Below are 18,196 nucleotides of genomic sequence, written 5' to 3' on the forward strand. Positions count from 1 at the left end.
GACTTTTCTTGGTACCCAGAAAAGACAGCCTGGAGACCAATACTGGACCTGTCTATTCTAAATACATTTCTGGACGTTCCAAAATTCAAAATGTTGACTCTGTAGCAGCTTCTGCCCATGTTAGGCAAGAAGGCGTGGCTTGTAACATTGGACCTAAAAGAGGCATACCTGCATATTCCAATCAGACAATCTTGCAGAAGATACCTCAGATTCATAGCTGGCTCAATGCACTACCAATTCTCTGCACTGCCGTTTGGCTTATCTACCGCGCCCAGGGTGTTCACAAAATGCCTGGCACCAGTAATTGCAATTTGCAGACAGAGAAATTCAAATATATCCTTACTTGAACGATTGCCTTATTCTAGCAGAGAACAAGGACATTCTACTAGAGCATCTGGCGTTTGTGAAAAGATTACTAATTTGCCTAGGGTACACAGTAAACGAAAAGAACTGAAAACTAATGCCCTCTCAAGAGATAATATTCCTGGGTGCAAGCTTAAATACAACTGCCCAGATGGCTTATCTCACGCCAGACAAAGGCAACTGACTTCTTACTTCAAAATGTTGACAACAAAAACCCAGATGTCCTTCAAGAATGCAACTGCAGTCCTTACATATGGGGTTGTCCTGCCTCAGGCAGGCCTTGGTCGGCCGGATTCCAAAGTCTGGGTCCGGCGTCGGCTGATGTCGCCTCCTCCCCGACGTTAGAGCGGCTGGGGTATAAAAGCATGTGCCGACGCCATCTTCCCCAGTCTTTCTTGCCGCACGGTGCCCGAAGCAGAAGCAGTTCGCAAGTGCCGGTCGGTCAGCTCCTGTGTTTTACGTATCCGAAGTCATCAAAAGCCAAGTACCCCATTGGGGATCTTTTTCTTGTTTCAGCCGATGTCAGATTAAACTGAAAAAGTTAATAATTGTTTGTCTTGTGGTAAACAAATACCTCATAAGGACTTCCATTCTTACTGCCTCCCCTGCCTTGGCCCAGACCACGACGTCTCGGCCTGTGCCACCTGTGCTTGCTTCAATAAGCGCACACTCAGGCGCCGGGCAGAGTTTGCTGAAGACTTTTTTGGCTATAAATACTCTTATATCATGCCGTCGGAACAACCGACACCTCATATTTCCAAAAAACGGAAGGACCGGGACCGACATTCTCGGCCCGCGACTTCCACCGACACCACGCCAAAAACTCCCGCGAGTGCATCGGTCTCTTCTGAGGCTGTTGTTCTACCGCTCCGGACTGACGACACCGCTTTACCGATCACTCTGGCCCCGGAGCCTGCGCCGGTGCCGGTTGTTGATTTTCCTCCAGAAACTGAAGCCCAAGATTTGCCTGAGACCATACCGGTGGACAAGGTTACTCCAGCACGTGGGGCTGCTAGGCCCCCTATGTCTGTGTCTATCAATGGCTACACACGTGCTAAGGCTGCTAGCCAGGCTAAGTCTCACCCTCCTAAAGCTTTGCCTCAGCCCACTACTGATAAACAAATCATGACTTTAGCTGCAGATTTAATTTCTTTAATCAGAGACTCCCAGGCCCATCCTGACAGAGGTTCTCGGCCATCTTCTGACAAAAGGCCCAGGGTTGAGCATACAGACACCCTTTCTTCAGATGAAGCCTCTGGTGACTCTGATCACTCAGATACCCAGGAAGAGTCCTTCCAGGCCTACGAGGATTCTGATGCGGAGGAGTCTATTCCCTCTGCCTCTACTCCTGAGGATATTTCTTTTGGGGAAATTCTCCACTCCATGAGAGAGCATTTTCAGTGGCACGGCCAGGAATTCTCCGACTCCAGGAAAAGGCTTCGTACCTTCCTTAAGCTTCCCCAACATAGGCCTTTAGCTATCCCTCCAGTGTTAGATGTACTGGATAATGTGTACTCAGATTCGAGTGCTTCTCCTGATTCTCTCCCTCCTGCTCCTGTCAAGCCAGACAGATACTACAGTATTCACGAAATGCCTGGCATCAGTAATTGCACATTGCAAAGTCCAGGGGATACAGATATACCCTTACCTGGACGACTGCCTTATACAAGCGGACAGCAAGCAAGCCTTGACAAAAAACTTGAATTATGTCATTCACTTGCTACAGGCTTTGGGATACACAGTCAACTCACAAAAATCAAGACTACTGCCATCCCAACAAATCATTTTTCTAGGAGCCAAACTAGACACAGAATCACAAATGGCTTACCTCACAGAAGAGAAGCAAGAACTACCACCACTTTACTTCAAAAGCCTAGCAAAGTTAACCCAGATGACTGCAAGGAAAATCCTACAGGCCCTGGGTTTCATGGCATCTTGCATTCTACTGATTCCACTGGCAAGACTACACATGAGAAAACTACAGTGGTACCTAAAAGGTTTATGGTCTCAACACAGCCACAACTTAGAAGCAATTATCCCACTCATCCCATGTCTACAAAGGGAATTTTTGTGGTGGGCCCAAGCAAGCCAGTTAAACAAAGGTATGCCTTTCAACAAACCTCAAACAAGCCAAACCATTACAACAGACACCTCAGACCATGGATGGGGGGCGCACATGGAGGGCAGATGTATTCAAGGGCAATGGACTCCCCAGGAACTATATCTACACATCAATCAAAAAGAGATGTTAGCAGTAATGCATGCAATCGAGGCCTTCGGAAAATATCTTCAACAAGGTCACCTACTAATAAAGACAGACAACACCACAGTTATGTGGTACATAAACAAGCAGGGGGGTACTCATTCTTACCCCCTTTGCAGACTAACAATGACTCTTTGGGGAAAAGTCCCTGCAACTGAACATACAGCTGCAATCCCAGTTTGTTCTGGGCAAGGACAATGTTCTGGCGGACAGTCTAAGCAGAAACATCCTGGATCCGCACGAATGGATGTTGCATCCAGACATTTTTGCACAAATAACTCATGCATGGGGGAGGCCGGACATAGATCTCTTTGCCTCCCACCTCAATCATCATCTGAAAAAGTTCTGCTCGAGGACACACCATCCACAAGCCTGGAGAATAGATGCTTTCTCATTCAGCTGGAACTCCCTAACAATCTATGCATTCCCACCTCTACCATTAATGACCAAGGTGTTACTGAAGATCAAAGCAGAGCAACCGAAAGGCATCTTAATAGCTCCAGATTGGCCAAGACAGCACTGGTATCCATTACTAAGGAGCAGAACTTGCACCAAGCCGTGGCCCCTTCCTCAATGGCCTCCACTCTTGACTCAGCACAATTACAGGACGGTTCATCCCAACCTGCAAACTCTACAGCTGACAGCTTGGAGGGTCACATGATTTCTCCCAATATCTCTCTATCCAAGGAAGTTCAACAGATATTACTGGAAGCACGCAGACCTTCCACCAGAAAGGCTTATTCAGCCAAATGGAAGAGATTCAACATCTGGAATACCAACAAGGGACAGGATGCATCAGTATTGAGCATCCCACAGATTTTGGAATACTTGGCAGACATGCTGCATAATGGACTTTCCTATTCTTCCATAAAAATACACGCTTCAGCAATTTCAGCAAAATACAACACTGATCCACCTGTGTTTTCACATCCTTTGCTAAGACAATTTCTAAGAGGGATAAAGAATATCAAACCTCCCAGAAAACCACCAGTGCCTGCATGGGACCTCAATTTCATGTTGGAAAAATTTACTCTTCCTCCTTTTGAACCAGCAGCATCTTTAGAACTGCAATTTCTTTCCTGGAAAACAGTTTTCCTGTTGGCAATTACCTCAGCAAGAAGAGTTTCAGAGATACAGGCCCTCGTGGCAGTACCTCCATTCCTCATTTTTCAACAGGACAGGGTTTGTTTAAGAACCAATCCTTCTTTCATGCCAAAAGTGATATCCAGGGTATCTCTAAATCAAGCAATTCACCTACCAACTTTCTTCCCCAGTCCTCAAAATAAAGGGGAAAAGCTGCTACACACTTTGGACATTCACAGACAACTACGCTACTACTTGGACAGAACACAGGCCAGCAGAAAGTCTGACCAACTATTTGTAGCATACGCTCCTGGAGTGCAAGGAAAGGCAATTTCCAAACAAACAATTTCAAAATGGATTGGACATTGCGTCAGATTCTGTTATTCTTTCCATGGAAAGGGTGTGCCAGCCAATATCAGACCACACTCCACCAGAGCTAAAGCCACCTCCACAGCCTTCCCAATAGGGGTGGCTACAAAGGACATTTTAGAAGCTGCTACATGGAGCTCCGTGCATACATTTTCCAAGCACTACAACCTGCCTTTATATTCCAGATCCCGAGCAGGCTTTGCTCTGGTGACTCTGATCACTCAGATACCCAGGAAGAGTCCTTCCAGGCGTACGAGGGTTCTGATGCGGAGGAGTCTATTCCCCCTGCCTCTCCTCCTGAGGATAGATATGCAACTGCAGTCAGGTTTTCCCTCCCTCCTACCCCTCTGTGTATTGGGTCCACGTCCCTCCTTTTATACTTAGCTGGGGGTATCTGTTATGGTGTATCTGTTTATTGCTATTGTGTATGTCTGGAATTTTTATCCAGCTCTAAGTTTAGCCTTCCTTGGAGGGCACCTGGCATCTGGGGCAAGAAACACTGAGAAAGATGGCGTCGGCTCATGCTTTTATACCCCAGCCGCTCTGACGTCGGGGAGGAGGCGACATCAGCCGACACCGGACCCAGACTTTGGAATCCGGCCGACCAAGGGCTGCCTGAGGCAGGACAACCCCATATGTAAGGACTGCAGTTGCATATCTATCGGACATCTACATTTATGGTAGGTACAAAACTGTACTTTATCTGCAAGAATAATTCTGTAGGCTTTGGGCTTCATGGCATCCTGCATTCTGCTAATTCCATATGCCAGACTGCATGTGAGGAAACTACAATGGTATCTAAAAAGTGTTTGGACTCAACATTGTCACAGCCTGGAAACATTACCCTCATGCCTTGCCTGCAACAGGAGTTTCGATGGTGGGCACAGGCCTGTCACCACAAGGGACAGCCATTCACCCTGCCCACAGCCAGGCAGTCAGTAACAACGGATGCTTCAGATTATGCCTGGGGGGCCCACATGGCAGGAAAATATATTCAGCGCACATGGCCCACAAGCCAAAGGCATCTTTATATCAATCAAAAAGAGATGCTAACTATTCAGAATGCCCAGATAGCTTTCAAGGATCTACTCCATCCAGGACAACTACTGATAAGGACGGACAATACTACAGTCATATGGTACATAAACAAACAGGGAGGCACTCATTCCTACCCCCTCTGCAGACAAGCCATGACTTTGTGGGACACAGCATTGACTTATCAAGTACACCTGCAAGCACAATTCCTGCCAGGAAAGTAAAATACTCTGGCAGACAAACTAAGCAGAAACCTCATGGATCCCCATGAGTGGAAACTGGATCCACAAGTCTTCAACATGTTAACAAAGAAATGGGGACGCCCAGACATAGATCTATTTGCCTCCCCTCACAACTGCCAACTACAGAGATTCTGCACAAGGACTTATCACAAGCAAGCATGGAAAGTGGATGCTCTATCATTCAGCTGGAAAACCGTAACAGTATATGCTTTTCCTCCTCTGTCTCTCCTCCCCAAGGTACTCCTAAAGGTCAGACAAGAGAAGCCAAAAATGATTCTAATTGCTTCAGACTGGCCACACCAGCACTGGTACCCAATCCTAAAGAGCTTGTCTCAAGGCCCAGCCTGGACATTGCCTCTAATTCCTCAGTTACTGACCCAATGAAACAATCAGATCCTGCGCAGCCAACTCAGAACCCTAAATCTGGCAGCATGGCTGATAATGTAGCCATTCAGAACACACCTCTCTCTAAAGCAGTGATGGATGTTATTTTAGAGGCCAGGAGGCCCAGTACCAGAAAATATTATACAGAAAAATGGAAAAGATTCTGTGCTTGGAACCAGGCACAAGGAATTGACACGTTTGTACCAAATATTCCTCAGATTTTACAATACCTAACTGAGATGCTGGACAAAGGCCTATAGTTTTCATCAATTAAAATCCACGTCTCTGCCATTTCAGCTCATTACAATGCGGAACCACCAATTTTTTTCACATCCATTGCTAAGACAGTACCTCAGAGGGGCTAAAAACATAAGACCTCCAAGGAGAGAGCACCAATACCTGCATGGGACCTCAATTATGTCTTGGAAAAATTCACATTGCCGCCCTTTGAGCCAGCCAGTACAGCTGAAGTAAAGTTCTTATCTTGGAAAACAGCTCTGCTCCTAGCAATAACCTCTGCAAGACGAGTCTCAGAGTTACTGGCCCTCATGGCTGTGGAACCTTTTATCATTTTCCATCCAGACAGGGTTTCTCTGAGGGCGAACCCGACATTTATGCCTAAGGTAATGTCCAGTGTGACCCTTAACCAAACCATTCATTTGCCTATCTTTTATCCAAACCCACAGAATAAGGGTGAGGGACGCCTCCATTCTTTGGACATACACAGACAGCTACGCTTCTACTTGGACAGAACTAAAGCTTTCAGAAAGACTGTGCAACTCTTAGTAGCATATGCTGCAGGATCACAAGGAAAGGCTATCTCAAAGAAGACTGTTTCAAAATGGATAGGCCACTGCATTCATTTCTGTTATTCACAACATGGCAAATCAGTGCCGAAGGGCATTAGGCCACACTCGACCAAAGCAGCAGCCATTTCAGCAGCCTTCTTCAGAGGAGTACCAACCAAAGACATTTTAGAGGCTGCAACTTGGAGTTCAGTGCACACTTTTACCAAGCACTACCACTTACCTCTCTACTCTAAATCCATAGCAGGCTTTGCCACTGCAGTTCTGCAGGGCCTTATAGCCTCTCCTAATCATATTTAGACCCAGCCACCCAACCTCAGCTTTGGGATTCAACCCAAGTGTAATGACTGCAACAGTGAAACACGATGAACATAGTACAGTTGTGTACCTACCATAAATGTAGATGTTCGAGTGTATTCACTGTTGCAGTCCAGGTTACCCACCCACCATCCCCCTTTTATTTGCTGTGACTTATCTGTACTTCTCTATCCTGTACAACCTATGTGGTATATTTGCTTGTAGATGAAGGAAATGTTTATTTTTGTGCATGCATACTTATTGGCATAATTTTCAGCCTACCAATTTGGGTGCACCTGACATCTGGGGTAAGAAAAACTGGAGAAAATGGCGTCAGCTGCATCTTTTATACCCCTGGTACACTGATGTCAGGGAAGAGGTGACAGCAACCGACCCCGGACTTAGACTTTGGAATTCAGGCCGACTGCGGTAGCCTGCCAGCAGGATAACCCAAGTGTCATGACTGCAACAGTGAAGTCACTCGAGCATCTACATTTATGGTAGATACACAACTGTACTTTTGCCCCAACTGCCACTCAGTTCCGGCAGCTACCTCCCTTAAAGCACCAGTGTCTGCCTCTTCATCACACACTCCATTAAAGTGTAGAGATCCTGAGCCTCAGGAAGCCCCATTGGGTGAACCTTGTTCTTCCGAGACTTCTCCAGAAACTCCCACTGAAGAGGTGCCTAGGAAGAGACTTTGCAAGAGGAAGCATCTGGACTCCCCACAGGAGTCTGTCACTTCAGATACCGACTTGGATGAGTCAGAAAGGTCCCCATGGTCCCCCTCAGAAGATATCTCCTTTGCAGATATCTTAGACATTCTTAAACAGAGGGGTGACTGGAAATTTCTTAACTCTTCTGATGATGAGTTAGTCCTCCTGAAGGCTTTTGGGTCTCGACCCTCCACCTCTTGAATGTCTCCACCCCTTGATGAGTTGCCTGAATTACTCACTCGAAGGGCATGGGAGTCCCCAGACACCATGGAGCCTGTACCCAGGAGGCCTAATAAATGTATAACTTGCCCTCAAGATAGAGTTTATCTTACTAAAGGAGTACCTGTTGATGCTGTGGTGGTGGCAGCAGCCAAGAAGGAATTATCAAACTTCATCTGTTCATCCTCCTAATAGAGAATCCAGGATCATGGACTTATTTGGGAAGCATATGTTTAGTTCACCGGCCTTTGTCCTTCGATCGCTGAACTATTTCACACATTTCACTATATTACAAAGGGATCTCCTGAAGGAGCTCGGAAACACCCTGCAGGGTTCAGTAGTTGTGGAGGTTTTGGACAAGGTAACTTCCCAGCTCTCCACTTTTAATTCGATTGTGAACTTGTCCATGCGTCTGTTGTCATATGCAGCTGATGGTATGAGCAGAGCAAGCGGGTACAGGAATCACTGTCAGGAGACATTCCTGGATGTGCTTGTGTTCCCTTGCGGAACCCTTTAAGTCTTCCTTCATTAACACCCCTTTTGACGGTTCGTCCCTTTTTGGACCAAAGGTAAAGAAAACACCGGGAGTGAAAAAGACAGAGAGACCTTGTCTGCTGTCTATGTTTTTCTACCCTGAATAGACCTTACCTCAAAGGGAGGGTGGATGGAAAGATATGGTTCCATAATTCTCAAGGATCTTTCGAGAACCCTCGTGGTGAAACCCCCCTCTAGAGGCAGAGGAGAGAGGGTAATAACGGAAGACCTCACCGACACTGCAGAGGGGGTCCGCAGAACCAGGCTGACAGAGATCAGTTCTTTGGCAAGCCCCATCAGTGCTCCTGAATGGAGGCCCAATTGTTCATCTCTGAAGGCAGTCAGGGGACGCCTTTATTTGTACCTAGACGCCTGGCTAAAAATAAAAGACAGCTGGGTACAAAGCATAAAATCCAGAGGATACTCAATTCCCTTTGCCACTCCACCCCTTCTAGTAAGGAAAATCCCAGACATTCCACCCAGTCACAGGGACCAAGCAGCCTTAGAGGTCCAAAACTTGCTGGAGAAAAGAATCATCCAGCCAGTTCCAGCAGACCAGAGAGGATCCAGAACTTGCTCAAGGTTCTTCTTAGTTCCAAAGAAGACGGGACTGGAGACCTATTCTGGACCTCGGCAAACTAAACAAGTCAGTAAGAAAGACAAAATTCCAGATTGCCACGCTTCAGTCAATACTCCCGTTTCTGGGGAGAGACAATTGGATGTGCTCTATAGATCTTCAGGATGTGTACTACCACATAAAGATGGACAGGCCATCCAGGGATCATGTACACTTCTGGCTGGGAGCCAGCCATTATCAATTTCATGCTCTGCCCTTTGGTCTCACTACTGCCCACAGAGTGTTCACCAAACATGTGGAAGTCGGCACCGCTCACCTGAGACGTTTGGGATTCCAGGTGTCTCTATATCTAGACGACTGGCTCTTCACTGCCACCATGAAGCATCAACTCATTCAGGCAGGGGACACAACCTTAAATCTCTGCAATCAATTGGGGATCATCATCAACTCAGAAAAGTCTGCCTTATCGTCATCGCAACAGACCGTCTTTATAGGAGCAGAACTAAACACAGTTTCAAAGACATTGTCTGCCTTCAGAAAGAATTTGTCTCTTACGAAAACAGATTGTTTCCAAGGACAAAAGCCCCAGTCTCAGTGGTACTCAAATTGCTAGGATCAATGGCGGCAGCGATCATAGCCATTCCCCTCGCTCGACTGCACATGCGAGTTCTAGAATGGCTCCTATTCTCTCAATGGTCCTTTCAGGAACTCCCAGTGTCACACCAAATCATCATAATGAATACGTGCAAGAAGGACCTTGAGTGGTGACTGACATCTTAACAGGTTGCTCGGGGCCGTCCATTCATTCTACCCAATCCCATAGCCACGGTGACCACGGATGCTTTCTTGATAGGGGGAGCATTATCAGGGAAGAACAGCCCAAGGCATGTGGAAGAAACACAAGGCTCATCTGCATATAAATGTTCTGGAGATGAGCGGTACTTGTAGCGTTGCAGTCTTTTCAAGACTCTCTACCTCCGGGAACAATTGCAATTCAGACAGACATGTCAGTCTTCTGGTACATAAACAAGGAGGAACCAAATCTTACTCCCTGTGTCAAGAGGTACTGAGAGTATGGCAGTGGGCAAACTCCACCCAGCACCTTCTGATAGCAATGCACATCCCGGGGAGATCCATTGTGATAGCAGACAAGCTAAGCAGGGCAATTCTTTTGCCTCATGAGTAGTCCCAAAAGAAACAAGTAGCAGAATGGATATTCCACAGGTGGGGCCAGCCTTGCTGAAATCTCTTTGCAACCCCAACAAACATGAAGTGCAGCAGCTACTTTGCCTTGATCCCCTCCACCGGGGGATACCCCAAGGGATGCACTGGTGCACAATTGGCCCCTGGGTATCCTTTATGCCTTCCTCCCTCCCTCTGATACCCAAAGTATTACAGAAAGCAAAATCTCTGGGGAAGGACCATAATCTTAATAGCCCCTTACTGATTCATAGGTTCATACTAGGCTATCTGCCCTGGGGCAATTATAAGCCTAGCCCGATTCTGTATGGCTTATGCCACCCCTTGATTTGAGTATACTGTGCCCTTTTTAAGGTTTAGTTTATGGTGCCTCTGTCTAATAGTGACACGGGAGTAATCCCTGGGACAAACCTACGATCCCCCATCCTCCTATCAAGATTCTTCTTGAAGAGATTCAGTGAGGCGCTCTACCTCACATGAACTGGAATTCTATTCCAGAGCAAAGGGAGCCTCTGGGTCATGAACCTGTCCCTCCAGCAAGTTCTGTTTATTTCTATGCTGAGGTTCAAGTCCCTCAAGCGTGTGGCTCTAAGGGATTTAGATTTACTGAGGTGGAGCATGTCCATTAATTCTGGATTTGACATAGCTTTGTATGTCAGGCATAGATCACCTCGAAGTAGGCGGTATGCAACTGAGTAGAGCTGGAGTTTTTTTTAACCGAGCAGCATATGGCATCTGTTTGAGACCCTTGATCCTCTTGGTGAGATACTTTTGGGGTCTTTCTAATTGCTGCAGGTGTCGGGTAAGGTACATCCCAAAAGGGGCATTGTATTCTATGATGGGCCTGATGAGGGATGAATAAAGGGGCACGATTACCTCTCTTGATCTAGATGTGAAACCCTTCGTGATGAGGTGGGCTATGTAGAAGGTCTTTCTAACCACTTTGGCAATGTGGTTTTCAAAGGAGAGGTTGCCATCAACTTGGGTCCCCAGGTCCCTAATAACTTTCTCTGTACTTGGTCTCGGCAAATTTGGAAGTTCTTCGTATTTCGCTGTTGCAGTCATCACATTTGGGTTATCTGCTTGCAGTAGCCCTCAGTTGGCCTGATTATCAAAGTCTTGGGTCCTGTGTCGGTTACTGCCACGTCTTCTATGACGTCAGGTAGTCAGGGGTATAAAGCATACAGCCGACACCATTACACCAGTCTTTCTTACCGTGCAGTGCCCAAAGCAGAAGCAGTTTGCAAGTGCCGGTCGGCCGACTCCTGAAATTTTCTTTTTTGAGTTTCAGAACAGAAGTCTTCAACTAAGCTAAGTACCCCATTGGGGAAAGCTTTTCTCCCTCTAAACTGATGTCAGTAAAAGTCAATAATTGTATTACTTGTAGAAAGCAAACACCTCATAAAGATTTTCATTTGTACTGTATTCCTTGCCTAGGCCCTGACCATGACGTACCTCGCTGTCGGTTTTGTGCCTTATTTAAACAACAAACTATTCGTCGTCTGTATATTTACGCTTCTAAATATTTTGGTACTTGGTTCAATTACCCAGATATGGCTTCGGTAAGCCACCTGACTACCGACATTCTGAAAAAACACAAAGATAGAGACAGACCGCCAAGGTCCAAAGCTGCCGACGAAGCTTCTCCTAAGCTAGTCACCAGTCCGCCGGTACTCAGTGAGGTGCTTTCGCAGCTCCTGATACCCACTACTTCAGATTCGTAGGCTTCTACTGAGACCCATTCGGAGTCCGGTGTGCTGCAAGATGTTTCAACTATGGAACCTGTGGATATCTCTACCTTGGATGGGTCCGGAGCCGCTGTGCAGGCACCGGCTTCTGAGGGTGTATTCAGGCCTACTGACTTGCATATTAAACCGATGCCATCTTCTTCTTCAAGGCCTAAAACTTGATCCATTCCTAGAAAACCAATGCCCAGACCGCATGGTCAGGACTTTATGCCTAAAAACAAATGATAAGAATGGCTGAAGACCTTATTACTTTGATCAGGGGAAGCCAACCTTCCCCCTCTGAGACCAAGGACTGAATTTACTTATGATTCTTCTGATCAGGATTCTGAAATTTGTTTCCTCTGATGACCAGGATTTACCCTTATCTGTCTTGGAGGATTCTGATGCAGAGGACACCATTCCCTCTGCTTCCCCTCCAGAGGATTTCTCTTTTGGTGAAACCTTGCATACTCTTAGGGAGCATTTTTGCTTGGAAAGCCAGAATTACTCTGATTCTAAAAAGAGGCTTGAGGATTTCTTACTCCTGCCCCAACACAGGCCTTTAGCTATCCCCCCCCCCCCTGTACTGGGCATTGTTCATGATGCCTTTTCGGAGTCTAGCTTGGCCCCTGACTCCTTACCTCCTGCTCCCAGAAAACCAGATAGATATTAAAGGGATGTTCTTCGTGTCTCACTGTTGCAGTCATTACATTTGGGTAATCTGCTGGCAGGTTGCACTCATTCGGCCTGAATAACAAAGTCTTGGGTCATGCGTCATTTGCTCTCTCTTTTTCCATTACATCAGGTCATCAGGGGTATAAAACATGCAGCCGACTCCATTTTAATCAGTCTGTCTTGTCGCGCGGTGCCAGAAGCAGTTTGCAACGGCCGACTCCTGAAGTTTTCGAGTTTCAGAACCGAAGTCCTCAACCTAAAGCTAAGTACCCCGTTGAGGAAACTTTTTCTTGCTCCTTACCGATGTCAGTAAAAGTTAATAATTGTATAACTTGTGGGAAGCAAATACCTCATAAGGATTTTCATTTGTACTGTATTCCTTGCCTAGGCCCTGACCATAACGTGCCTTGCTGTCAGTTTTGTGCTAAATTGAACCAACGCACTATTAAGCGTCAGGATATTTTTGCTTCTAAATATTTTGGTTCAAGATTTATCGATCCAGAAATGTCGTCTGTTAGCAATCCGACTACCGGAATTCACAAAAAATGCAAAGAAAGAGAGACAGACCGTCGAGGTCCAAAACCAACTAAGCTTCTCCTAAGCCAGTCACCGGTACTCAGTGAGGCGCTTTTGCAGCCCCTGATGCCCACTACTTTTGATTCGCAAGCCTCTACTGAGACCCATTCGGAGTCCGGTATGCTGCGAGACACTTCAAGTATTGAACCCGTGGATGTCTCTCCCTTAGATGGGTCCAGAGCTGCTGAGCAGGCACCGGCTTCTGAGGGTGTTTTCAGGCCTAAAGATTTCTGTAATAAACCGACGTCATCATCAAAAACAAGGCCAAAACCAACTTCTGTGTCTAAAAAACTGACGCATGGGTCACGTATTCATGCCCCTATGCCTAAAAAGCAAATGATCAAAATGGCTGAGGATTTAATTACCTTGATCAGGGGTTCCCAACCCCCTCCCGCTAAGAGGCCTAGGCAAGGCACTGATTATGAATCCTCAGATCAGGTTTCCCTTTCTTCTGATTCCTCTTCTGATCAGGAATTTTCTATTCTCCCTTATGAGGGCTCTGATGCAGAAGAATCCATCCCTTCTGCTGCTCCTCCTGAGGAGTTTTCTTTTGGAGAAACTTTGCATACCTTAAGGGAACATTTTCATTGGGAGAGTCAGGATTTTTCAGAATCCAAAAAGAGGCTTAGGAATTTCATTCTTCCTCAGCATAGGCCTTTGGCTATACCTCCTGTTTTAGACATTGTTGATGATGTTTTCTCAGAATCCAGCATGGCTCCTGATTCCCTGCCTCCGGCTCCTAGTAAGCCAGATATTACAGGGTTCCGGACTCCCACAAGTTTCTTTTTAAAAACCCTACTGCTGATCCTGAAACAATTTCTCAGGGTCCCAAGGGTGTTAAGGCTTCTACTGCTAAAAATCCTACCCCTTCTGATAGACTCCAGGGTGCTGGATAGATGGGGTTAGAAGGTTTACACATCTGCAACCCTGACTATCAGGGCTTTAAACTGTCAATTTCATGTGCTTAAATATCAGCAGCATGCCATGGGCTTACTGAAACAGAAAATGATGTTGATTTCTGACTGTGGAAAATAGTTACAGGATTTATTGCATTCAGCTGAACAAGTTGGAAAGCATACTTTGCAATGTGGTTTTGATTCCTTGGAGGCCTCTTGCAGGGCCGCCATAACTGGATCTGTGATAAGAAGGCATGCTTGGCTCAAGGAGCAAAATCTGCCTGATCATGTTAAAGCAAAGTTGTTGGATGCTCCTTTACAACAGGACAGTCTATTTGGTAATAAGGCAGAAGAAGTTTTGAAATAGATGGAAGACAAAGCTAAATCTATGCAAACTGTAAAGGATTTCTTACAAGTGCAGCTACCCAGGTTCAGTAGGCACTGGCCTACTAAGAATTGGTCCTTTCCACTACCCAACAGAGCCGTTCAGGTCAAATCCAGACACTGCAAAGGCACCAGGTTTCAGTCACAAGGAACTTGCAGAAGAAAACAATGGGGTGCCTCCACCTCCAAATCTGGAAGTAGCAAGACCCCCCCCCCTACGTTAAACAGTCTCAATGACTTTCCTCTGCCATTTCCAAGCACTTCTCTTTTGGCAGCCCCTTTGGGGGGAAAATAGCACTTCATGCACAAAATTGGCTTCTAATTACCCAGAACAAGTGAATCTTAAATATAGCATCCCAGGGATGCAGATTTCATTTCCACACGTTGCCAATTCCAGACAGATGGCTAGATCTGCCTCCAAATCAGTGGGCAGAGGCCCAGAAACCAGTTCTGTCCATCATGGATATGGGGGCTATTCAACCAGTACCAGAAATGTAAAAAGGACAAGGTTTTTATTCACGACTTTTCCTGGTACCCAGAAATGACAACTCATGGCATCCAATTCTGGACTTGTCGATTCTAAATACTCTCCTGGACATTCCAAAATTCAAGATACTGACTCTACAACAGTTATTGCCTATGCTGAACAAGGATGCCTGGTTGGTAACTCTAGACTTAAGAGGCTTACCTGTATATTCCAATCAGGGAATCTTGCAGAAGATACCTCCGCTTCTAAGCAGGCTTTTTGCATTACCAGTTGTCTGCACTGCCCTTTGGTTTATCTACTGCGCCCAGGGTCTTCACAAAGTGCCTGGCACCAGTAATTACATTTTGCAGACAAAGAAACATTCAGATTTATCTTATCTGGATGATTGTCTAATTCAGACAGAAAACGACACTCTTCTGCAACATCTGGCATTTGTGAAAAGGCTTTAAACATGCCTAGGGTACACCATAAACAAAAAGAAATCACAAATGGTACCCTCTAAAATAATTACAGTCCTGGGTGCAAGTTTGAATACAGCTGCCCAGATGGCTTACCTCACGCCAAACAGATTCAGTTGATGACATACTTCAAACAAGTGGCCACAAAAACCCAGCTATCTGCAAGACAAATTTTGCTGGCCTTGGGGTTCATGGCTTCCTGCATTCTACTAATTCCATATGCAAGACTGCATATGAGGAAACTTCAGTGGTACCTAAAAACTAAAATCCTTATGGAATCAAAATTGTCATAGCCTGGAAACAGTGATTCCTATCATTCCTTGCATTCAACAGGAGTTTCTATGGTGGGCAGAGGCCTGTCACCAAAACAAGGGACTGTCATTCTTTCCACCCCCTGCCACCCAAACCCTGACTACAGACTCATCAGATTATGCTTGGGGTGGCCCTTCTGGCAGGGAGATGCATTCAGGGCAAATGGAGCCCAAATCAAATGCACCTACATATCAACCAGAAAGAAATGCTAGCTGTACAGAATGCTCTGACAGCCTTCAAGGACTTTCTTCATCCAGGACAACTACTGATAAAGACGGACAACACCACAGTTATGTTGTACATAAACAAGCAGGGGGGTACCCACTCCTACCCCCTTTGCAGACTAGCCATGGCTTTGTGGAACACAACCTTGACTTACCAGATACATCTACAAGCTCAATTCCTGCCAGGAAAGCAAAATACTCTGGCAGACGAACTAAGCAGAAATCTTATGGACCCACATGAATGGAAACTGGATCTACAAATCTTCAGCATGTTGACACGAAGATGGGGGAGCACAGACATAGATCTTTTGCCTCTCCTCAAAGCTATCAGACAAATTCTGCACAAGAACTCATCACAAAAAGCTTGGAAAGTGGATGCTCTATCCTTCAGCTGGAAAAACCTATCAGTTATGCCTTTCCCCCTCTGCCTCTGTGAACCAAGGTTTTACTAAGTCAGACAGGAAAAAACGAAAATGATTGCTCCAGACTGGCCTCGCCAACACTGGTACCCACTTCTACGCAATATGTCACACCTTCCTCCGTGGTACCTGCCACAGACACCTTACCTACTGTCTCAGCAGAACTATCAAATTCTGCACACTCTGCTCCAAACTCTGAATCTTGCAACATGGCTAATCAACTAATTTCACCAGTCACATCTCTCAGTAAACCTGTGATGGATGTCATTTTGGAGTTTAGAAGGCCTAGTACTAGAAAATCTTATGCTGATAAATGGAAAATATTCTGTGCCTGGAACCAAGCACAAGGAATAAACACAGCAATGCCCAATATTCCTCAGATTCTGCAATATTTAACTGAGATGCTTCACAAGGACCTGTCTTTTTCTTCTATAAAAATCCATGCCTCTGCCATTTTGGCTCATTACAACACAGAGCCTCCTCTCTTTTCTCATCCCCTGCTAAAGCAGTACCTCAGAGGGGCCAAAATTTTGAGACCTCCCAGGAGAGCACCAACTCCCTCATGGGGCTTCAATTTTGTGCTGGAAACACTCACCCTACCTCCTTTTGAACCAGCTGCTACTGCAAACATAAAATTTCTCTCTTGGAAGACACCTTTTCTTTTAGCAGTCACTTCAGGTAGAAGGATTTCAGAACTACAGGCTCTCATGGCAGTGGAACCTGTCATTATCTTTTATCCGGACAGGGTGGCCCTCAGGACCAATCCATCCTTTATGCCTAAGGTGGTATCCAGTGTGGCTCTTAATCAGACCATTCATCTGCCAACTTTTTTCCCAAATCCACAGAACAAGGGGGAGTGGATTAAGCATTCATTGGATGTGCATGGACAACTAAGATTCTACAGGACAAAATCTCTAAGAAAATGAGCAACTACTGGTGGCATTTGCTGCAGTGGCAGAGGGAAAGGCTATTGCAAAACAGTTTCAAAATGGATAAGCCATTGTATTCGTTTCTGCTGCATGCACCATAGTAAACCTGTCCCTAAGGGGATCTGATCCCATTCCACCAGGCCTACATCTACTTCTGCAGCTTTTCTCAGAGGGGTTCCTACCAGAGACATTCTAGAAGCTGCTACTTGGAGCTCCGTTCATATGTTCACCAAACATTACCATTTACCTCTCCTTTCTAAATCCAGAGCAGGCTTTGCCTCTGCTGTCCTGCAGGGCCTTATAGCTGCTCCAAATGCTGTATAATTCCATCCTCCCAACCATACCTTTGGAATTCTACCCAAATGTAATGACTGCAACAGTCAAACACTAGGAACATAGTACAGTTGTGTACACTTACCATAAATGCAGATGTTTGAGTGTATTCACTGTTGCAGTCCTGGTTACCCACCCGACAGCCCCTTATTTCTCTCTTATTATACCTCTTTCCTTTACTATGCTCAAAAGCCTTTTTGGTGTATTTGCTTTTAGTTGAAGATATATTTTTTGTTCCAAATTACATGCATATATCCGACAGCCCCCTATTTCTGTCTTATTGTACCTCTTCTTTCCTTTCCTTTCCTTTACTATGCTCAAAAGCCTTTTTGGTGTATTTGCTTTTAGTTGAAGGTATATTTTTTGTGTTCCAAATTACATACATATATATCTTTTGCTCCCCATTTGGGGGGCACCTGACATCTGGGGCAAGAAAAACTGATTAAAATGGCGTCTGCTGCATGTTTTATACCACTGACGACCTGATGTCTTGGAAGAAGAGACCGCAACAGATGCAGGACCCAAGACTTTGTTATTCAGGCTGACTGAGGGCAACCTGCCAGCAGATTACCCAAATGTAATGACTGCAACAGTGAATACACTCGAACATCTACATTTATGGTAAGTGTACACAGCTGTACTTTCCTGTCTCTCACAAATTCCTCTTTAAAAATCCTACTGCGGATCC

This window comes from Protopterus annectens, chromosome 6.part0 (genome assembly GCF_019279795.1).
Source record: "Protopterus annectens isolate FY-2018-M chromosome 6.part0, PAN1.0, whole genome shotgun sequence".
NCBI classification, from domain to species: Eukaryota; Metazoa; Chordata; order Ceratodontiformes; family Protopteridae; genus Protopterus; species Protopterus annectens.